Below are 24,950 nucleotides of genomic sequence, written 5' to 3' on the forward strand. Positions count from 1 at the left end.
AGTATCTTCTTTGAAAGGACGGCTAACTGCCAGATTCCAAATGATACTAACCAAAATTACTACGAATTTGCAATAAGGCTGAATAATATAACTGATTGTAGCAGTTATGCTGAAATCAAACTCTTTCATACCGCTTCTCATATGTAGTAGAAGTGATATAAAAATGCAAACACACATAATGGATAGATGAGTTCCATCTTGCTTGGACTTGTGAAGACTGGTTTGCAGAGTAGTGAGGCCGAACAATTTTGATACAATCATAATAGGCTTCACTGCTTCGAATACGTCACAGGAGCGAAACTTTCGGAACATTATTCGTAGATGAATTGTTACCTACAGCTGCCTTAGTACTGAATGTGGTTCAATGATACAGACAAGCTGAATAAGTCAATAAAAAATGTACCCTTGGGGGATTATCAATTCGAAATGTGCGATATTATGATGGTCTTTAATTATTTAAAATCTGAATTACGAAAGCATTTTCGTGTTCTCAAGATCAATAATTTTCACCAGGGAAATTAAACGATGACTTCCATTATCACAAGGGGATAACATTTATTCATTTATATTATACAGGTCTACTTAAAAATTACCATTATGTAGACCACAATACACATAGAAGAACCTAGTCTTATTTCCAAAAGTTTGGTCTGTTTGTGTGTACGTTCTGCAATTTATCTCTGTTGAATTGTTCGATCTGCAATGTGTCTGCGTTGAAGTATACGTTATTCAATATCACTTTGTTGAAGTGTACGTTCTGCAATATCTCTCCGAAAGTCCACTAACTTCCAATATTCTTAATCTCCTTACTATTGGGTAAGTTCAATGCACCAGCTGGAGTTTCGAGTACAGGTGTTGATAATTCCTTTGTTTTGGCCATTTTTTCCCCATTTCCCTCACATCTTTAACTTTTGTTTCAGCAGGCTTAGTTGACATGCCACACTGTCTTGTTCTAAGCATTTATATCCCGTCAACCACAGTGCTCTTCCACCTGTGCTTGGTATTTTCCAACATCTTAACCTCCGCACCTGTCAGCGCACACACTTTATTATCTTTTGGGTAATTTCTATCAACTTCTCGGATCCACTTCAAGCATTTCGTCATGATGCAAACAGAGCGTCAAGATTCCTAGTTTATATTATAGATCCTTCATTTTCTGTAAGTGATTCTCTAATAAATGAAAAAAATACAACGATTAGAATACCTTATGTTCGAGTGGTGGAGAAATTTTACCAAGAATATATCGCTCAGATTAGAAATATCTGTCAACTCTGTACATTCCAAGAAAGTGGATATTGCTTTGATCGACACGCGCCGTGCAGTTTCCGGCAGCCTTAAACCAACAAACATCGATAAGCAATACCATACTTGCGGGCTAGCTCTACTGTACCTTCAATCCGACGGCAATTAGCATCTGAAACTAAGAAAGTCAAAAAAGAAATGGACAACCGTCATCCGTTCTAGGATCAAGATAGAGTAAAACAACGTATCCAGGTTATGGAGAATTTTCATTAATGACACCAGGCCAGCACCAAGTGTTCTTAAGAAACATTACTCGCAGTAACAGTCTACAGTATCAAACTGGAATCTGCCAACAGAAAGAACTCCGTCACATACTTGGCAATCTTGGCCTGTCTGGAAGTTCCTAAATAGGACAAGAATCAAGGTTAAACTCAAATAATTGTATTATACACAGAATGCTGACTACTACTGTGGTGCAGTTCAAGATCTAGAGCTTCTATCTCACTGCCCAAACTGTCCTGTGGAAACCCAACTTGAAGACTTCATTACAGTCAGTGATGGTATTACTGTTGTTGTTTCATCCAGGAGCGGTTGGAACATTTGAGAATACTTGGATGCGATCATCATTCGATTCGGCAATTCAGTTTAGTTTATGTACACTTCCACCTCTTCTGTCTCGTATCTTATTATGAACTATAGTAAGCAATTTCTGTTTTCCTTAATTCTGGTTCGTCACAGAAGTGTTTGTCATTACCGTTATTTAAAAAAAAGTAACAAGAAATCTCCGTATTATTTTCTGAGACACAAGGACACTCCACAGGCATTTGAAGTGCGCCTGCGCTATGCTTTGAGAATGTACAGTATTATTTTATTGGTCTTCTACTTTCATATCCGGCATTGGTTGCTCCTCTTTTTGTTGCTTCCCCTTTTCTGCTCAAACGTAGTGTTGGTGCTAGTTGTGTTCAGCGGTTGATTTTAAATTTCTCGCTTCCTTAGAGCATTAACTTCGGGGTGCCTTACGAACCCGAGGCCGCTGGGCTGCGAGCGTAGGACTGAAAGTCGAGGGTGTATGTTGAGTGAGAGATTAATGAATGTGTGAGCACTGGGCGTGTGATTACATAAGCTTTTTGTTTTCTGTGTGTGCTGTGCTGTGTGTATGTAACGGGCTCGTAGTGCAGTATGTTCCTTGCCTTCCTTTCTTTATTGTATGCCTATAACATACTGTTATTGAAATCCGTTCCGTTGGGAGAATATTACGGAATATAGTCAATCATGTTTATTAAACATAATTATCAAGTTCTTATAGAGGAGTATTGGTATAATTGCAGTAATGTATTGCAGCAGTTCCGGTTATTTCGTAATTATATTGCTGCCATGTAACATTTTGTTGATGAATTATACTAAATGGCTGATGAATTTAATTTTTTTGTTTTGCCAGTTGCTTTACTTCGCACCGACACAGATAGGTCTTATGGCGACGATGGGATAGGAAAGGGCCAGGAATGGGAAGGAAGTGGCCGTGGCCTTAATTAAGTACAGTCCCAGCATTTTCCTGGTGTGGAAATGGGAAAGCACGGAAACAATCTTCAGGACTGCCGACAGTGGGGTTCGAACTCACTATCTCCCGGATGCAAGCTCACAGCTGCATGCTCCTAACCGCACGGCCAACTCACCCGGTGATGAATTTATAGATGATAAAGTTCATAAATTTCGATCCACCATTCTTCCCCTCTTGGTATGTTCCTTTTTTTAAGCCCTTATGTTTGTACCATCTCAGGTTACAGAACAATTCACTGAGATTTTATTAATCTCTTGTCTTCAAATGCTATCCATATGGACTGGTTCATCCTTAGGAGTTGGCGCAATCTGGTGAATATTTCGTTGCAGGAGACACGCTTTTTCTTGAGTGTGGCATTAATCTTTTCAGAACGATGGTCATTAACATGCAGGTATTTGCTGAAATGACCATGTTCTATCCATTAAAGTCAAAATAATGGTGAAATTAAAATGAACAACCAGAAGAAGTCTTTCAATGTTGGGAGGGTCGGACAGCATGTTCAGCCCATTTGATGCAGATTTTTCAAATTAACTCCTGTGGGCGACCTGCGCATCTGCGCGTGAAGTGATGATAATGGAGTAGGGAGAGGAATAAACATGGTGCCTGCACAGCCTACTCCTGTCCAATAAAACCAAGGAGTCTGCTCAAGGCTTAATGCCTCCATCCGACGGACGAATCGCCATCAGCAGCGTATTATGCTTTCTCTCCATATGAACACAAATAGGTTTAACAAAGCAGCATAAAAAGGCTCATTTGACTTCGCCCGTGAAGCGATCCGATTGGCTGAATTTGGCATTCGATAAGTTGACGAAGGTGAGAGATATAGAATTAATTTTACAAATCCTTTATCAGTATTACCAAACTTATGCCGCTTATAAACCCCGTTCACGTTGTTTACAACGACTCTGGATATAGTTTAGTAGAAAGACTCAATGTATGTGTTCTGATGTAGACACGGAAAACCTCTGATTGTGCTGAAAAGTTGTTTGGCTGGTTTGATGAAATTCTCAATACCACTCTATCCTGTGCTGACCTTTTCATTTCTACATAACTCCATCCTACATCAACTTTAATCTCTTAGTCATGTTCATACTTTGGTCTACCCATGACGTTTCTTTTGCCTCAACTTTCTAGGTGTTTTAAGATGTGTCTATCATTCTATCACTTTCTTCTGGTCAGATTTTTCCAAACCATAGTCCTCTTACCAATTCGATAACATCTTCATTTGTGATTCGATCTACCATCTCACCTTCAGCATTCTTCTGACAAACCGCATTTCGAAAGCTTGTATTCCATTTCTTTTTGAGCTAGTTTTCGTCCATATTTCAGTTCCATTCAATGCGTCACTCCAGACGAAATCTTAAAATAAATGTAATTCCTGTATTAGCGTTCGAAGTCAGCAAAATAATTTTCTTAAATCAGCTCTAATTTCTTTGTCATATCCTTACATTGCTCTACTCCTGCCGATTTTGCCACCTCAACTTCCTCTGTCTCTTAAGATGTGTCTGTCATTCTGTAACTATCTTCTGGTCAAATTTGGCAAACCTTTGCCCTCCTGACCAATTCAGTATCTATTCATATTTGATTCGATCTACCCATCTCACCTTCAGATTCTTCTGGAACACCACATTTCAGAAGCTTCTGTTGTCTTTCTTTCTGAGCTAGTTATAGTTCATGTTTCATTTCCATACAATGCCAAACACCAGACGAACAAATACTTTTTTCTGATTCCTGTGTCAATATTAGAAGTAGGCAAATTTATTTTCTTAAGGGAGGCATTCCTTGCTTGTGCTAGTCTGAACATTATGTCCTCCTCACTTCTGCCATCATTAAGTTACGTTATTTCTCAGGTAATAACATTCATCTACTTTCGTTAAGACTTCATTTTCTAACCTAACACTTCCAGCATTACCTGACTCCGTTCGACTCCACTCTATTACTTTTGTTTTGACTTATTTCTTCTCCGAGACGGTGTCCATATCTTCTGAAGATTCAGATAGAATAACAATATCATCAGCAAATCTCACAGATTTTGTTTCCTCTCCTTGGATTTTGATCCCTTTTCCAAATTCCTATTTGATTTCTTTTATCGCCTCTTTTATATAAACATATCGCACATAACATGTTACACGAAAATTTTTAGCAACTCTTAACATTTTTCACTGTCGCCTACTACATGGATGTGACATTATTATTAGGATAACTATTATTAGGATAACTTCCAACAACGTATATGATTACCTGGCGCTTTCTTTCATGCCAATCAACATATTAATTTCGCAATTTCTCCGTTAATTCTGAAACTTTGCTTATTATCTTCGTGAAATATGTAGCTGTTTAATGAAGATACAGATTCCCCACCTTGCCTACAATTAATTTTAGCTACTAATTTCCCGGTAGCGAAGTACTGTTCTACAGTTCTCAAGGGACATTGCGCTCGTTCATCAGCAAATGCTGCAGAAGCCCTTGAGCCATCCTTATATAATTACAGCGAGAGAAGTAGATAAGGACCAACTGAAGTTACCTACAGCAGTGGCAAACTTAGGTGCGTGAGTAATGAGTTCACAATTTCGGAGACAACAAAATATCTCCTACCCGGGGAATTTTCTTTGTTGTTTCAAATAAAGTTATATCGTCATGGCAAACTTTACACAGTTCACACAAACCGTTCGTGGTTGACACGCTAAATTCACTGCCGACAAATGGCAATTTTAACAGTCTCTAAAATTTATATTCATAACATCTGGACTATGAACTTTTGAGAAAACATAAACAAAGGTTAAAGTGGGAATACTAAATAAATTTAAAGATTTTGTCAATAAAGAACTTCACGGCCTCAGATGAAAAATCGACAGTAATTGGCTGGGATTTTAGTCCATGTATGTACTGATTTTCACCCCAGTCGTGAATTTTTAACTTTTCAGTTGGAATTGCATGCCATCTCTAGACGCTTCATAGCAGTGGCAGATCTTGTAACAATCGTGCTGGGCCATAAAATAAATCTGTAAGTCCCTTTATACATTTTAAAAATATAAACGGTCACGAAAATTTTTTGCTAGACTGTTGGCATTTAATTAAACAAGAAAGTTAAAAATTGCCAATAATAAAACATTAGACCAGACACAAAAGAAAGGAGGCAAAAATATGAGTGTTAAATGTGATACAAGTCATAAAACAGTTTGCTTTCAACGTCATTGCACGCCCTGATGGGAAAATCTCTAAAACTGTAATAAAATGATGAGATAAGTAACAAAACATTGAAGTGACGTAATAACATATTACTGCCCATAAGATAACTTCAGCTGTGGATAACCAGTAAAACAACTCATATCCAATCAAATTTCGTAATGGCCATTTTTATGGGTAGAGGACCCATTAAAATTTCATTTCACTATTGAATAGACTGCTAGTCTCACATAAAAAGCGGTAAATGTTCTGCTTCCACCCTAATTATTGGCTCGTCCTACGGTCTGAATGATTATGATCAAGATAATGATGATGATAGTTTAATGGCCTAAAGGTTTTTGACACAGTTGTTCATAAAATTCTATGACATAAATTAGAAGTAGCAGGCATTAGATGTACTGCGCAGGATTGGTTTGTTGATTTCTTCTCTAATAGGCAGCAGTGTGTGACGTGTAATAACACTCAGGGTAATGTAAAGGCGATTTCAGTTCGTGTGCCTCAGAGTTCCGTGCTGGGGCCTTTATAGTTTCTTATCCTCATTAATGATACTGGTCACTTTACGTTCAAAGGAAGACTATCCATTTTTCCTGATGACACTAATATTTTCTCTGCAGACTCTGGCAATCATGAACTGGAACAAAATATGCAGCAGGATATTTCATTACTTGATACCTGGCTTTATTCCCACCGATTAACTATTAACCTAACAAAAACAAACTACATCATTTTTCACAAACCTTTATATGCAGTATATTTAGATATAAATCCACTCTTCTTCAATCATAGAGTAATGAGAGACCAGAGTACTAAGTTCTTAGGACTGATTATAGATGAAAATCTGTCATGGAGTAATCAGATGAAGACTACTAGTAATAAAATATTATCCCTGTGATTGGCATCCTAAGTAGACTGAGATATGAATTCTCTCGTGGCTTGTTGAAGGGTATTTACTATGCTCTTACCGAAAGCCACACCTCTTATATGATACATGTCGGGGAATGCTGTAATAAAGAATTTATTTCGAAAGGAAGGGAGAACTAAAAACATTTTGCAAACTGCCCATTCTGACACCGACTACAGATTTGTGTACGTATTGTGATTTATTATCACATCCAAATCTTCGCATGAAATTTTCTATAATTATGATCTCTAAAACTTAAAATAAATAAGTCCGCTCAAACACATCGATAATTACCAATTCACGGATTCATAATTATGGAACAAGAATTATTCATAACATTCACCGGCCACTATATTCGCAACTTTAGGTCAAAAAAAATTTAAAAATTTATTTTGAACGGTAATGTAACTAAATCCTTAAAGTAGTATGGTAATTATATTTGTGAAGCTTTGTCCTATGTTACCTATTACATCATGTTACATTATATATTCACTATATTTTATTTTGTAATTACATTGTGAATATAGCCGCTATTGCAATCGATCTGCACTGCACTAACAAGAGCCTTGATTCAGGTGCCTATATTGAAATGAAATGAATCTAGGTCATCGGCACCTAATGATACGGAATGTAATGAAAACATGAAATTCCAAAATTCATCCAGTGACCACAATTCAAAACTTGACAACGAAGAACGAATCGTAGAATATGAATCTAAAATAATCAGCGGATCTAACTCACAATATTGAAAGGTAAAAAATAATTCCAAAATCAATCCGCTGACTAGAATAAAAAAACACGATGATAAACAATGATTTGAATTTAAAACAATCAGTGGATCCGACCCGCAAATCTCCACCATCCCAGAAACTATCTTACAAGAATAGTATATACTGACCAAGCGGTTACTTCCGAAGCTTGTCGTTTTAAGGGGTCCAGAATCCAAGTCAACGTCCCCTCATAATGGTTACTTAACCGTTATTAAAGTAGAATCGTGGTTCTGTATTTCTCACATAGCGGTAATACTCACAGGTAATGAACTACGCACAGGTAAAGTAGACCTATGGTGTTTCTCCGATATTGGCGCCACTCATAGGCAACGCAAACCCATGTTCCTCACATAGTGGAACTAAACACAGGGACCCGTAATATCCCGTGGTGTTCCTCACTTGATTGTGCTAATGACAGGTAATCTCATGGTTCAATATTCATCATCCTTTGGTCACCTGTTTTAGTCGACTCGTAAGACAGGCACGGGATACCATGGTGTATTCTTCGTCTGCGGCACCACCCACAGGGGTTGTGGTCGGATGAACTAACCTTGTGAAGACTATTGGAATGACAGGCAGCGAGTTCGACCCTGGAAGCCAGTCATTATGTCTGTGGAAGTCATCACATTAACCACGCACCAATCGTAAGGCTATACCAGACGGCAGGTGAGCGCTGTACTTCCTACGTATAAATGTCCCGCATGCACAAGTGATGAATGGGATGTCTACAATCTGATTTTGAAAGGGGCACTATTACCAGCAGGTTAGGCTAGAATATAAAGAGATAACAAGCGGACTGTCGTTCGCAGCATGTTCCTCCGCATTACGTCTAATGCAACCCCACTGGATTACTAAACCTCATTTACGACCGCATAATACTAGGCTGGTGTATGGCATGGCATCAGTACATTTTCTGTCTGCACATTGGCAATGGATGGTACGTTCAACAACGACGAATATGCAGACATCACCTTAATCTGTGGAGGAACTGGTGAGAATTCAGCCGAAGCTCCAAACAGACGTCTCCTTTCTATACATGTATTTCGCCGAATAGTATTAGTTTCTGTTTCATACAAACAACTCTTTTATAGACTGGAATGTCTACACGTGTACACATTAATAAGACATTAAACTTTATTTTCTGCATCTTTGGCGTATTTAAAAATTCACCTGTTATGAGACGTGTGCAGTAAAATGACTGGTATTTGTTTCACAACATCCACAATACAGCACGTTGTAGCACTCCTTCGGAAACAAGTAATTAGGCAACCCATGCATCACTTGTGCATGCGGGAGATTTGTAAGTTTAAAGTATGGCGCTCGCGAGCCGCCTGGTAGATATGACGATGCTGACGATCACTGTTTTAACTCTAGTCAAATGAAAGGAAGAGGTGCAATTCTTCGAGGAGTGAAATTATTCGCAAAGAAAGGGACGAGCTTCGAAAGGCATGAAAAGAGAACGAAATGTATCGCAAATTCAATAACATCTGGGCCGGAAAAGAACCAAGTGTTCACCAAGATGTACGGAAGAAACCTGGTATGATATACGTAACCGAGCTGAAATCTCCTTCCATACACCTCTTGAGGCTTCATTCTACCGCCCCCACTCACGGGGTTGCTATGTCAATGTGGGAGTAAAGTTCATAGTCTATTTGAGTGCTGAGAAAACTACGATGATAATTATTGATTTTCTGCAGCTCAGATCATTTCTCTCTATTTTATTACATTCTATTTCTTTAGCACACGTCCCAGTTTAAACACTGATATGCCTTTTGTCTCTATGCAGTTAACATCATCAGTTTCACTACACTATCATAACCATAGCAACTACTGTTCGTCTATGTACACTCGGTCAGTAGCGCCATCTTCTCACTGTGAGCCTTCTTCCTGTAACTAAGACCTTGAGGACATCTCGTATCAAATATACCCGTTCTACTTCTCAGTCCAGAATTAAAATCCTTGAATTCACCGGAAAACGAACCCAGGGTATTGGAATAACAGAGGTGCACGCTACCTTTACACCACAGGATTACGTAGTAATAATAATAATAATAATAATAATAATAATAATAATAATAATAATAATAATAATAATAATAATAATAATAATAATAATAATAATAATAATAATGTACTTCCGTGACGAGAACACAATATTCATTTTCTCACAATTCATGGGCCATACGATTCTTTTCAAGATACACTAATTTTTCTTTCTATTTATTGGAACGCTTTACCTGCCCTCTGTGTGGAGTCAAAGGATGCACTACACGTACCTCCGGCATTTTGTAAGGGGCTACTAAGAGGGGAACAGCCAAAGAATCCTTACTCGCTCTCTTGTTTTCTAAGTCCCAAAACACATCCATCATTATGAGCCTTTCCGAATATAGTGGTAAGTTTTAATTAATTTTTTTGGCTTTACGTCCACTAACTATTTTTACGATTTATGGAGACGCCAAGGTGCCGGAATTTAGTTCCGCATGAGTTGTTTCAGGTCCCAATAAATCTACCGACACGAGGCTGACGTATTTGAGCACCTTCATATAACACCGGACTGAGCCAGAATCGAACCTGCCAAGTTGGGGTCAGAAGGCCAATGCCTCAACCGTCTGAGCCCGTCTCTCACCTGCTCAGATATCAAGTAAGTATGAGTATACATCATATATAGTTGTAGATAGTAAGTAACATTGGAACCACCTTCCTTCCTTGTGGTAATCCTATTAGTAATTAAATACCCTGTGTGTTTTTATGAACTGAACCGTTTCTCTTGTGAACAAGAAGGGTTCCCCATGCACTCAGAGCACCGTAATGGCATTATGAAGACGACCAATCAAATTAATGCTCTATGTTGTATTCCACTTTACGAATTTGTAACTTCTCTTCAAGATCGATCCATTCGGAGTGCGGAGACTTAGTGGCTTTTGCAGTTCATTAGCCTCAGACTGTCTCGCCAACACTCACCAGTCTGTCCTTTTTCAAAGTTCTCCCTCCAAGTTTAAAAATAAAGTAAATGAAAAGAAAGGATGTGCTGATTACAAATCTACGAAAAACTTTCCACACAACTTCTTTCTTTTCGCCTCTATAAGCTTTTAGTGACGAAGAAACATTTGTCGCCAAAGCATGAAAGAATAATTTACAGGACTTCCTTTGTTGTGGCAGTTCTTATGTACAGGTTACTAATGGCAAACATACAAACACAAAATCAATCAAGCACCGCATTGAAGGCTGTGGTCCAAGTGTCAAATTCCGTATCAGTTGATTACTTAGTCATTTCTTACATTATTTCAAAGAAGTTTGACATTTATTGAATATTTCTGTTGATAAATAATTTAAATTCAAAATTGCTCTCCGCTTTGTTTACCGCTGGCCTTACCTCGCACCGACGCAGATAGGTCTTAAGGCAATGATGGAATAGGAGAGGGCTAGGAGTGGGAAGGATGCAGCCATGGCCTTAAGTAGAGTTCAATTCCAGCATTCTCCTGGTGAGAAAATTGGAAACCACGGAAAACCATCCTCACGGATGTCGGCAGTGGGGTTCGAATCTAACCCCTCCCTGTCCCGTCCCGTCCCATCGTTGCCATCAGACCTATCTGTGTCTGCGACGTAAAGTAAACAGCAAGGCAATGGTTTGCATTCTGTAGGTAGTTCTTCAAATTCACCATCAACATCACTTTCATCGCCAGTCCAAATACTTGAGACGGAAGAAATATGAATGGTGGCAGTACGACCTCGGTATAAGTAAAGCACGGAATTTTATGCAATAATAGTTTACCCTGAGGAGTAAAAGGATTACGAAAATAAGGTTAGAATGCAAATTTATTGAAGCAGGTAACAAGTATAGTCTAGCCTGGAGATTGGATAAGCTATGAGTATTGCATAAACCATAGGGGTCTGGTTGATCAGAACCCCTGGTATTTATGCTACTCTCGTTACGTTACGGAAGAGTGAGTATATGATACTTCCTAATACCTAAATTAGTTTGAATTCTAAAACGTATAAAAACTGAGGTGTAGTTATATGCAACAACAGCAGGTGTTCACCTTCCTTATCAAAAAAGTAATGCTATACAGCACAAAAGCAAGAAAAAGAGAAAGGTAGTATCTGAGGCTACTTTGAACCATAAAATTACACCCATGACCTACCGTTAGTGGATAATCTAGGTGTTAATATAGGGAAAATTATTCAATGGGTAATTACCCTAATGAGATCGTAAATAAAGGTAACAGATATCTTCGTTTCAAAAGTAGGAAATATCGTAATATGAAGAAGGGAGACGAATTACCGAGCGAGATGGCCGTGCGATTAGAGGAGCGCTATCTCCCGAATACTGGATACTGGCCGCACTTAAGCGACTGCAGCTTTCGAGCTCGGTGAATGCAACCCAGAAATAAATGGTAAACCTGCTAGAGATCAGCAATATGGGCAACTTCGCCAGCATTTACAGCTAAAAGTTACGTTAGATAATGATACGTCGTTCATAAATTTGTTTATTTCCAAGGATTTTCTTAAATAATCGCAAATAAAATATGATGTGCCAGTCAGGTGATTACTGCGCTTCAACTCACAGCTTCACCTAAAATTGTCGTGTACAGACGTCAAGGTCTGTAAAAATTTCAGAATCTTAAGTTCAGTTACTTAGGGGCAGTGGTCAAGAATTCCAGTGATGTTCAGCAGAGGTTTACTGAACGGCATTTAAATGGCTCGCATGGTCATTACAATTGATAGTGAACGTGTTATTGGCGCCCGGAGCAAAATATTCACCTTAAATTTATTATATCCCTTTCACCATCAGTGTCAATATCTTTCTGGTCCTGAATGCAAGAACTTCGCGCGTTAGGTCGGTGCTCGGCTGATGTAGGAAATAAACAATTAAATCAGTACTATTACGAATCACTCCCTTCTTTATAATTAACAACCCCTATAAAGCGTTTATTATTTCCACTATTCAGTAGGAATTATTGATTTAGCTACCATCATTATTTTAATTAATAACCCCTCTGGAGCTCTTTTATGTTATGTTTAAGCTCGTGATTTTATTTATCGCATTAACGAATAATCCACATTTCTGTAGTCGTAATGAAACCGCAACAATTATCAGTGGAAAAAATATAATTAAAATCGTAAACTCCGATAAAGGGAATGGATTTTGCAATAAGTATAACATACTGTATATATCTGTGAAAGCACACACTTCCTGTAATGAGAAAATATTTGAGTTGCTTTATGAACGTCACAAATTCAAGTACACTTACGAATGCCAACAAGGAAGGTTACAGTGCCAGAGCTAGGGGAACTCGAAATTTACCACCTGTTTGTGAGGTTGGTAGAATACATACATGGTGTCCCTTGACTGTGGAAAGTATACTACAGATGTTCGGATAGAAAGAGGTTAGAATGTAAACGAATTTGGCTGGTAGGTATTGTCGTCTAGCTCGAACATTCACAGTGTAGTGAGACTAACATAACTTTAGGGGTTATAAACGGGAGGACCCCGTAATGTTAATGCAAATCTCAAAGCAGAACTGTTCTCCGGGATAGAGTATACTTTTTACAAATTCAGTAAGTTTTCATTCTAAACTATGTAGTAGAGTTCTTAAGTTCGTTGACAGGCTACCTAGAGTTGCTGTGGTGCTCTCTATCGGGGACTTTGCACAACAGGATGATGCCGTGACAAATGTTCGCTAGTCCCAGCGAGAGGAAGTTGCTTGTCTACAGTGTAAGCAGAACCATGGTCTGTGTTTTGAAGGGTAGTTGTTTGTGAGCGGCGGAACTTCAGAATATCGTAGTTTGAGTAAAGCGAACATTGTAAGATTTGCCCAAAAACAGTCAAACCCACAAGAAATAAGTTGAGATTACTAAGTCGAAATCGCCCGGATTGCCACGACGGGAAGAAGTTGCGAAAAGGCAATTCAAAAGGCTATGTGATCCTTGTACTGTTAGCGACATTCCGCGAACATACCGACTGTAGTACACTGATGTACACTGTGTTGCATATATTTTAGGTGCCTGTACACGAACTTATTGACGCTTGTAATATTACTGCCTAAACACCCGGACCCTGGGCATAACAGGCAACTAAAGCTGAGGGCAGGAATTTAAATTTCGGGGCGAGAGTTAGTGCGACAGCGGTGCCTGTTTTCTACTATTCTTAATATTTGTTTAGATAGTTGACGATGCGGTGTTAGATAGGTATAGCAAATGCGGCGGGTTCGTCAATCTGAATTGCGCGCCCTGAAGCAGCAAATTAACCTCAATTTCTCGAAGAGAAATATTACCTCCGCCAATTCGATTGCACCATCCTAACACTAAGAGCGTCCCTTGATTTTTATTCGTGCCATGAAAAACCCTCATGCTGTAGTAGTCACACCATCAAGTATGTTTTGCTGTGAATACTGGGCCGGCATTGTAGGCGACAATCTCATTGGACTATATCTTCTACCTGGCCGTCTGAATGGCCACTTGTTCTTGAGGTTCTTGCGAAGAGTTCTACCTGAGTTTTAGGAGGACGCACCCTTGGCTGTTCATGCAAGGATATGGATACAACATGGTGCACCACCTCACTTGGGTGTGTATCTTCGCAACCATCTCAATACTGTATTTCCTGATCGCTGGATTGGAAGTCCTATTCCATGGCCTGCAAGGTCACCTGACCTGAAACCCATTGATTATTTCCTATGATGATATCTAAAGTCACTTGTGTATGAGACCCCAGTGAATACGGAGATGGAATTAGTTACCAGAATTGTAGCTGCATGTGATGTGATTCGAAACAAGCCAGGGATATTTGTCAGGATGCGTCGGAATCTTGTTCGCCGATTTCATGCTTGCATTGAGGATTGCCACCAGACTGAGCCGGGTTCAAATCCTCTAACTTGACCTCGGAAGGCCACCGCTTCTGCTGTTTGAGTTACTTCGCCAGCTGAATATTTAAAGAAGATTACAAGTTTACTGAAATTCATCATGTTTTCAAGAATGATAGCGATACCGTGCTGTACAAAACATTAGCCTTTTCATATGTGTAACTATGTCCCAGGCGGGCTTTTGAATATTCTGGCTGTATTTATTTATTGCATGGCTTTGATAAACTGTGTTGGGTGTCCCATTTAAATGTGGAAAGTGAAGCAGAGGAGAAGTACAACAAAGTACCGAGAATTAAGGAGGGAATGATAAATGGTGTAGGCTGGCCACATATCAGTGTTAGGTGCAAATTAACGCACAGTTTCACAGGATGTTGGATTGTGTCGGTCTCGCGCCTGCATTAGTCATGCAAAGTAACAAACTGGCTTACCAGAATCTGCATGAACATATCTCCAGTTTAGGGAAAATGAAAACTAATTATGTGAATGTTATGCTGTTTTCAGAGGTTTTGGATACATAATTTCTCAGTCACGCAAGATTTCGCATAACTATAGTAGTATGGCAATAATAAAGATATCCTTGTTGATAGTGTTGTTTCACTGACTTGGTTTATAACTACTTTGCAATTTATTTTAACGAGAACAAAAGAATCACCAGATGTGACACAGACAGAAGACGGAACATAAACTCGGCTGGATGTTTCATAGCTGGTTGCGGTATACACTACTGCTTCACACAGACGTTCAGTGGGTTGCAGATATTGCCAATCGTTAACTACTTTATTTAACCTATTGTATCCATACTCAGCTATGTAGGGCTCAGGTGCCTAACCCCTGGCGCAACAGTCTCAAATGGATATGGCCTACCAAGCGACCGCTGCTCAGCCCGAAAGTCTGCAGATTATTAGGTGTCGTGTGGTCAGCAAGACGAATCTCCTGGGCCGTTGTTCTTGGCTTCCTAGGGCTCTTGTGCTTGTGCTGGAAGATGGTCAGCTTTGTAAGAGAAAGCAATTATCCAGGACTTAGCTAACACTTCTACATTTACAACACACATTCCACAATGCGCGTGTGCACCTGGCAGTTTCCTCATTTACCCTGTTAATTCACTAGTCTTTGTTTTCTCTCTAATTTTCTTGAAGTTATCAGACTTCGTAGTTTCTTACCACATTGCTAAAATTAACGGCTAATAAATATGAAACATAGTTTGTGTACAGGAAACAGAGAAGCAGAGAAGAAAAAAGGACACAGATTACTCCGGTTATCAAACACGGAAGAAAAAGAAATTAATGCCGTCTCTTAGGAATGTTTATGTTAATGTTGAATCCTACACGGAAGTTATCAAAGAATGTTAGCTCGCTGGCTGATGGTAATAAATAAGTATAATAAAATCCTGTGGTTCTATGAAAGACTCCATAATAATATTACAGATTGTACTTCTTCAACGAATTTTATAGCCTACACTTCGTTCTAACGAAGTTAGTATTATTAATGTCACAACGTACTATTGGAAATTTATATTTTCAAATTAATACATACACTGTGAGTAGAAGTAGAGTTTGAGCATAAGTTACCCTTTAAGCCAGAAGTGCCTCTGCCCCGCATTATAAACGATATACAACCATTAATATACAGAATATTAACACATAATAGGTGTTAGTTCCAAAAATTAAATACATTTACACTGTTACTATTAAGGTGGTTTAGACAGAGGGCGAAGTGAAAAGGATAAAGGAAAGAAGAAGATTTTCATCTTCTATGCACTGAGAGAAGAGTAGGAGAGAGCTTGTGACTGAACGCTGGAATGACTTACCAGTATCACTTTCGATCCAGATGAGCTTTTGGTTTGGTTTTAAAAGCCTCTAGTTTGATATAAGTTTTAATTTCAATAGGAGGGTAATTCCAGGCTTTAACAACGCTAGGCTAATATATCGACTGAAATGCTGAGGTTGCACAAGCTGTAGCTGTCCGGGACGTAACTTCACACGACGTTAAAGAGTTGATGGTGCTAATATTGATTACTGTTTATAAAGGGAAGTACAACTGAGAAACCGTCCTATATTTACAATAATCAGAGGATATACAGTATAAAAGAGAGCCGACACTTAGAATTGAAGGTATAGAAAAAATATATATAATTTTCTCCGCTGCCAGGAAAAATGTAGAATCTTGACTATGATTCTGGGCTTAGAAGAAGAGAGAATATAGGTTCTTTGGTTGCTTCCCGCTTAGTAGCTTCTTACGACATATACTGAATTCATCCTTCCACACAACCTGCAGGAGAGATAAAGTGTTCCGATAAACTGAAACAAATATGTAGCATCATGATCTACGTCCAAAAATATGGAAGCTGATCCAGAACAAAACAATCCCATGTCAGGTCCAAGATAGCGCCACCTATCAAGTTCTACGTCCAACAAAATGGCAGCTGATCCAGCGCACAACATTACCATGTCATGTCCACCTATCCAGAACTACGTCCAAGAAAATAGTGGCTTATATAGCACAGACTTTTATGGGCATAAATATTTGCAAAATGCGTATTATGAGACGAAATTCTGCTGCCTTAGGTGACGTTATCTTGTGTAAGGGCTTTGCTGTGACCTAGAAGAAACGCCAATCAAAGACAGAGTAAAACTCGTTTAAAACACGGCACCAATTGTATAATGTATACACAAGGTATTTCCATAAAAGCGTACACAAATTCAACACGAAATAGAGGATGCTCCAATGAACAATTTGATGTAGGGAACCTCAAGAACAGGTGGCCATTCAGACGGCCAGGTAGAAGATATAGCCCAATGAGATTGTCGCCTATAATGCCGGCCCAGTATTCACAGCAAAACGTACTTGATGGTGTGACTACTACAGCGTGAGGGATATTCATGGCCCACACATGGCTATTCCTGCTGTTCGAAACACCATCATGATCAAATGAGGCCTCTTCAGTAAACAGCACGTTTTGGAGTAAATAAGGTTGTTGACACAGTGCGACCCTTGGTGTAAAGTCGGTCACAAGCGTTGTGGGTGATATGAGTGTAATAGTTGTTCGTGGAGTACTCGCCACACGCTAGTATGTGCAGCATCCATTTCACGTGCAATGCAACGAGTGCTTGTAGTGGGGTCCAGCACCTCCTCTTCAGACTCGGGTGTGCGAGTTGTCCTCAAGTTGCCACGTCCCTCGTTTCTTCTCCACAATGAACCAGTCTCCCGCATTCTTCAATAATAAATACTCGTCGTGACGGATGATGTCCCTTAGGAAATCGTTCCCTGTACAGCCCTTCAGCAGCGATAGCATTGCAACGTATTTCCCCGTACACAAGGTGCATGTCAGTGAGTTCTGCGAAACTGTACCGGTACCGCTCCATAGTACTGTACTTCTCTGAATAGCACTGAGTAATAAATGGGTCTGTCAGTTATTCATAGCACTAATGGGAAAATGTACATACAATACAGCAGTGCCACCTTATGGGCAGATAAAGTAAACAAAGCCTACATCATGACTTGCTAGTAATCAGGATCCTCCTGCTTGTTTCCTTGAAGGAAATAAAGAATGTACATGTAACTAAACATCTCAGTATGTGTAACCTTGTACGCATGTTAGTTGTAGATGTTGGAAAACAGTAATTCGAGCCAAAGCGGTAGACAAGCTTAATCCATGTCTCATTAAACCAGTTTCTCCAACCTCAGGTTGCCTACCTCAAATTGTTCACGGTAGACTTGCGACTTCTTGCGTACTTTATTTTGGTGTCAATGCCAATCATGTGTTTAATTATTACTTCTCTACCTACATTATTCTGTGAAGAATGATTACCTCGTCAAATGTTAACGAACTTCTGGGACACTCTGTACTTGTTACACTCATGAATAATGATATCTGTCTATCTGAAATTCTATCCGTTTCTCAAGAATCTCTCAACTGGATTTTGTTATATATCACTTGCTTTTTTATTGCTAAATTAGCAAACAGAGTCTACTAAATCTTATACAGTATACTGAAGGCAAGAAGGTTTAAAAATATATTGAGCATGTGTTATGATAGATTTAATTCAGTGAACGACCGACCTCATTAATGATGATAAAAAAAACATCCGTCGGCAATTTCTCACCATACCTACGGATAAGCTGTACAGTGATGTTCACAACATTGTCCTGGACTACAGGTGTTGCTGATGAATGACGACCGAAATGTTGAGCGTGTTTTATAAAGAACATCGTATTTGCTAAACCTCGATTCTTAAGCTAATTATTGCTTGTATATCGTGTGAAAGCGCCATCTGTTTGTCTTGTTGAGTACTTTATTTTGTTGTCAATAAAACCCCATTATGCCAGTTATTACGTCTCTACCTCCAACATTCCTGTTATGAGGTTTCCATAACCATTAGGGAATCGGCCCCTTTGAACCCCCTGAAAGTTATGTTATTCTCGTTACATTACGGAAGAACGGGCTAGACGACGCCTTCTAATCGACGAGTTTAGTTTGCATTCTAACGTTATTACGTACAGATTCTACGCATTATCTTTATTCGTCGTGACCCTAGGGCTCAAGATTCCCTCTTATACTTAATTACTTAATTTAGCATGCAGAGGATGATGCGCGAAGAGTTGACAGATTTAATTGTTCCATGAAAAGTTTCGGATGCATGTACTGTATGTATGAAATATTCAAACCTCTCCCGCACGCACACTTGCTTTTGGAAATATAGTTTAATATATAGCCTATCGCCTCAATTGCGGCGTACAAACTCTCAAGTAGTGCGAACGTACTTCTAGCGGCTTTCTCGTCTGCATCTTCATTAATATCAGCGCACTCATTTGCAAAGCATTTTGAGGCAACGAACGTTACATATTCTCTGTACTGGATTTGCTGAGGAGAATATTTGGTCGTTATGCAATCGTGTCCCTTCGTTAAAAACAGTGCCATCATTATGAAATCTTCGAGCCCCTTTAAACCCACGTCTGAATCCTCATCATTATTTTCTCTTGGACTCTTTGAAACAGAAATTCTGCCCTTGATGATGCTAGCGCTTATGGAAATGAGTGGCCAAATCGCGCAGTTGCACGGTGAGATTAATGAAGATCTGTGCCGGAAAGTCGCAAGGATTATCTCCATTCTCTTTCTATAGGCTGGATGAGCATTATCGCAGTTCGAACATTAAAAAACTTGCGAAAGAAAAATAGTGTCAGTCTTCTTATTAATCATTTATTCTGTTCTTAGAAAATCAAATCAAATGAGTAGTTTGAAATGTTAATTAAAGTCAGTATAGAATCCCCCGTAATATATTTACTTACTTTGTTTTTTTCTCCTGTTGTATTTTTATTTGTGGTATTCAAGATATTCTTTTTAATGTGACTGCATTATAATCATCACTTTGAAACGTGTAATATTATGTATTAAGCACTCATAATTAATAAAATTATTATAATATATTTCTGAGGTTTCAACCCTAACAGAAAAGTGGAAATTTTGTACATCAATAGTTCATTAGGGGGCATGAAATATTTTAGGAATTGAGAACCAATTATTTAGGATTTACACACATTTACAAAGTTCCGTAATATGTACAAGTGTAATTGATCTATTTTTTTTTTGCTATTTGCTATTTGCACTGACACAGATAGGTCTTATGGCGACGATGGGATAGGAAAGGCCTAGGAGTTGGAACGAAGCGGCCGTGGCCTTAATTATGGTACAGCACCGGCATTTGCCTGGTGTAAAAATGGGAAACCACGGAATACCATCTTCAAGGCTGCCGACAGTGAGACTCGAACCCACTATCTCCCGATTACTGGATACTGGCCGCACTTAAGCGGCTACAGCTACCGAGCTCGAGAACTGATCTAGATAAAATAAGCAGTAATAACAAGCACATTTCCAAACAAGTACATGATTTTCTTCACCCTACGTTAAACAATACAATTTTAAAATTCACCACAACTCAACAATATGCTCGAGAGTTGGCTATAGCACACAACAATAGGTATTCAAAATATTTTGATGAAGACGAAAAGTCTACCTAAATTATAACAACGAGATCTTCTATGTAGCATCGTATTTTGGAGTTTTCATACCACAATTATGCGACATGTGACGACACAAATTGGCTATAATAAGGTTGGCATTTTCTTCCTTTAATCTGGTAAACACAGAACTGTGTATACCGAAGTTAATAGAAGCATCTTCAGCTGAATTATTTAATCTTTAAAAGTTTACAATAAAACTGCTTTATTTTATTTGAAGTGCCTTCCTTATTTTAAAAATCTGAAGGTGTTCAAAGTGAAACATTTGACATCGCTCAATAGTTCTTCACCTTGAGGCAGAAGTACATGTTTCGCTAACGCCTCACATTTGGTTGGCTCAACTTCTTTTCTATTGCCACTGAGGAATCGTTGAAGATATAGTGTACAATCGAAGGTCGATATCTCGCACCTCCATTCCTCGAATTTTCAGTATCTCGAAGTAACTCAAATTTCCTGGCCATTCTTCCTATTCTTCACGTGTATTTAATCACGTTACCCGAATTTCTCAATTCCTCGAAACAAATATTTCCTCCCTTGAAACAAAAAATACACCGTAACTCGAATTTTGTGCAATATCGACTGTGCAATACGGTATTTATGGTTTGTGAGGAACAGGTAAAGAAAGGGTTGTATTTATGCTGGGAGTAATACGACGGGAACTGAAAACCTGAAAGTTCCATTGATTGGAAATTTGGCGAAGCCTCGCTGTTTCTTGGGTGGGAATTAATTACCAGTCACGTACGAAAGCAACCCTCGAAGTCGCGGATGTCAAGCTCCATTTAGGACTCTCGGCTGCGTGGTGTTGACGAGAAGTTTCAGCGTGAAGGGAGGAAACGTTAACAGTAACAAACAGTAGAGACTAACGGATTTTTTCCAAAGGTGTTAACGGAGGTGTGTTTCTTGACTAACTACTGTATGTACTGTATCCTGTCTTCTAAAAAGTTATTATCATAAGGGTTATAATTAAAGTGATGCCGTAAAATAGAGTTTGTTTGTATATTTTTAAATTATGTTAAAAGTAATGTATTCAGTACAAGCCCGTAGACACATATGATTTAATTATGTGGTAAATATGCTCAAAATAGCATTTTCTATGTTTTGAATTTTCAAAAACTCTAAATAAGATTTTCCTCCCGACGTGATTCGAGATATTCAATATGTCCTCCTCCTATCTCGATGCATAGTTAGAACGGTGTAGGAGTGACCTTTGGACTCCGTTCAGGATGTGTGGTGTATCAAGAACGACCTAGAAATCTGCCTGTATTCTTGGTAAAAGTTCATCTTCTCTTTCTGCGGTTTTCGCACAGTAGTAAATTTGTGCAGAATAAACAGCTCACTGCCTACTGGGACTGAGAAGCGACTATGCAAAACGAACGAGAAACTTGTACATTCGCACCGAGCATTAGCAAGCAGACGTTCACACTAGAGAGAAGATCCACAGTTGTAATGTGTGCGGAAGGACATTTACTGGTATCATTGGCAGGATCTTTGTTCAGATGGTCGATTTGCTGATCGTCGTGCTTAACCTCGCATTTTGCCCGGACCCACGTGCATCCAATATTACGAATCCTACCCCACTTAAATCACTCTGTTCTGTTTGCTAACACCTCCTCACACCCATAACACTTGGCTGCATCGCATGAGTCGTCCAAACCTTACACCCTCACTCGAACTTACTTATATTTCACTCACACATCACATATTACTCCCTCACCAACATGCAGCACTCTATTGCCCCGCAGTAGATGAGCACCGAGCATTACCTCTGCCTCCCACTTCCCCTCCCTTCCCTCCTCTGACGCACAGAAACAGGCAGCGGTTAGTTCTCTGGCACAGAAAACACGGCAAGTTCTCGCGACCGGAAGTAACAAAATATCATAATTTCCTTGAAATGAAAAATGGTCTCCGCCAATCCGATTGCAGCATCGTTCTTCACATATCACCAAGAGCATCCTTAATTCTTATGTCGGTATGGCTCTGATACATTCTGTATACACAAGTACTCTCACCAAGACAATCACAAGACAGCAGGTAAGTCTACTTTGAACCGGCAGCGCCTCAACAGTTGGAATGTGGAACTAAAATGTTACGCGCATGGCGTCGACTCGTGGTAGCGCTCGCGACAAATCATGTCGTCAATAACACTCTAAAGCTTTTTCAACAGCAAGTGTTCAAAACGATGTTTTCAAGACTTGGTCAGGAATATGGCCTCTCTTTGAACTCTAAGGAGCATAGTATGATTTCTTTCACGAAGAACGATCTTCATTTTCTAGCCCATACAGTGCAATGCTTTTCTGTCAAGAGAGTCCCAGAGAGTTGTAGGGTCCTCTGTTACTGCATCAAAGGGAGTCGTTAGATTGTGTATTCTCCGCGAACAAAGAGATGGAAGCGTGCTCTTTTCTTATCTCTGTCATCGCACTCAAACAGTGAGAAGTAAGGAGTGAACTGAATTTAGTTAGTGAACTGTCGTAGCACAAATTAGCTAAGCATTTAAACAAACACATGTTGGCGCCATTATCTTGTTCACCCACAGGCTACAAATATGCTTAAAGGAAAGTTGTATTGAAGATTAAAGACTTGCTTCATAAACGACAAAGATTCGTGAGTAATTTGTATAAGTCTGTTGTTTCTATGCTTCAGGGAATTCAGTATTATACAGTGCAAATATCACAAGTGAGAAGATAATTAAAGATCTCTTGGAGTCCTGATGTCTGCATTAGGTTCTGTCAAGAAATTGTATGTACACAAATGGCAAGGGCTTCGAGAGATTATCTTTCTTTACTTCTTCTTCGCCTTCCTCTACCACTGCCTTTCTCACACTCAGATGGGATGACAGGTCGTTTGTGTCGATTAGGGCCAGTTTTTCGGCCAAACTCCCTTCCTGATACAAACCTGATCTGGGGTAGTGTGTTGTATTATCAATGCAAAGAGATTTGTATTGTTTACAATATCAACATCAAATAATAAACTTTTATGTTTCCAGTCACTTGTTGACATTTTATCTATATGTGGGGGCGGTAAACTGCATTCCTGGTATCTGTAGCCTACAGTAAGAGGTGACTAAATCAGATGCCAGGGGATTTCAACTTGGGAGTGTGCATTATCGACGAGGGGACACATTTTTTCGACTTACTTGTTCCAGTCTTTCCTCTCCGACGTTGCTTGATCATGTCTTGTTTTTTTCAGACCACGACAGTACTAGGTTTTTGTGGCGTAAAGAGACTTTAACCCACTGACAGATCATGTCACTTGAATAAGCACCATTGAATGCGATTATATCTTTACTTTTTAGTTTTTGATCTATCTCATTTTCGTCGCGCCGACACATGGCGACGATGGGATAGGAAAGGGTTAGGAATTGAAAGGAAGCGGCATTAACTGTGATAGAGCGCAAACATCTACCTGGTGTGAGAATGGAAAAACAACGAATAAAGCATGGCTATCGACAACGAGGTCTGAAGCCACTATCTCCCGAGTGCAAGTTCACAGATCACAGCCAGCTCGCTAGGTCCTTATGACAATTGTAGCCAAGAACACTTTATTTAGATTCCTATCTGAAACTGAAGTAAGTGTTGCAGATGCCCTTCTGTTCGTTGACGATCGTAAAGGAAGAGAATCCCTAAAGCGGCCACTACTTTAACTCCCTTCGTATCTTTAAAAGAAATCATCTCAACGCGTTATTGGGTATTTATCAGCCAATTTCTTCAATATTATCAACCCAATATTGCAAAATGTTGATAATGATAAAACTACTCACTTATTTCATTAGGTACTACTATCATCATCATCATCATCATCATCATCATACTAAAACATCCTTGTACGAATTGATGAGCTAGATGTTCAGCTGAATAATTTGGAGAAATTACATTCGATTAATGAGATGGCTTAATAGGTGAACGTCACACTTATCTAGGAAATCGCAATCGAGAAAAACCATTAGTCACCAGTAGTGAACTTCTGATGTAAATACACATAACGGTTGCATCCGAAATTGTAACAGTATGGATTTGTTTTCACTCTCCTCTCTACTAATAGAATATTTTGATTATGTTAAAATAACTACTCTATTTTTTATTAATTACATTTCTAATGTACCGGGCATCCACATGTAAACTGATGGTGTTCGGCGCAGCAAATCTCGGTCTGTAATAATTAGAGTCCGGATTATTAGGTGCTGGTAGATTACAATACAAACTTACTTAAGCCAGTAACAAGTATACCCTACATTGTACAATGGTTATGCTATGAGATTTGCATAGATATTAGGGGTACAGCCTATAGAACTCCTTGAATTTATGCTACTCTTTATACATTTTGGTACAACGGGTTGCATACAACTTCCTACAAACCAAATTACTTTGCATCATTACCACCTACAAATCCGAGGTATAGTAATAATCGTAGGAGTCTGAAAT

Source organism: Anabrus simplex, chromosome 12 (genome assembly GCF_040414725.1).
Source record: "Anabrus simplex isolate iqAnaSimp1 chromosome 12, ASM4041472v1, whole genome shotgun sequence".
Taxonomy (NCBI): Eukaryota; Metazoa; Arthropoda; class Insecta; order Orthoptera; family Tettigoniidae; genus Anabrus; species Anabrus simplex.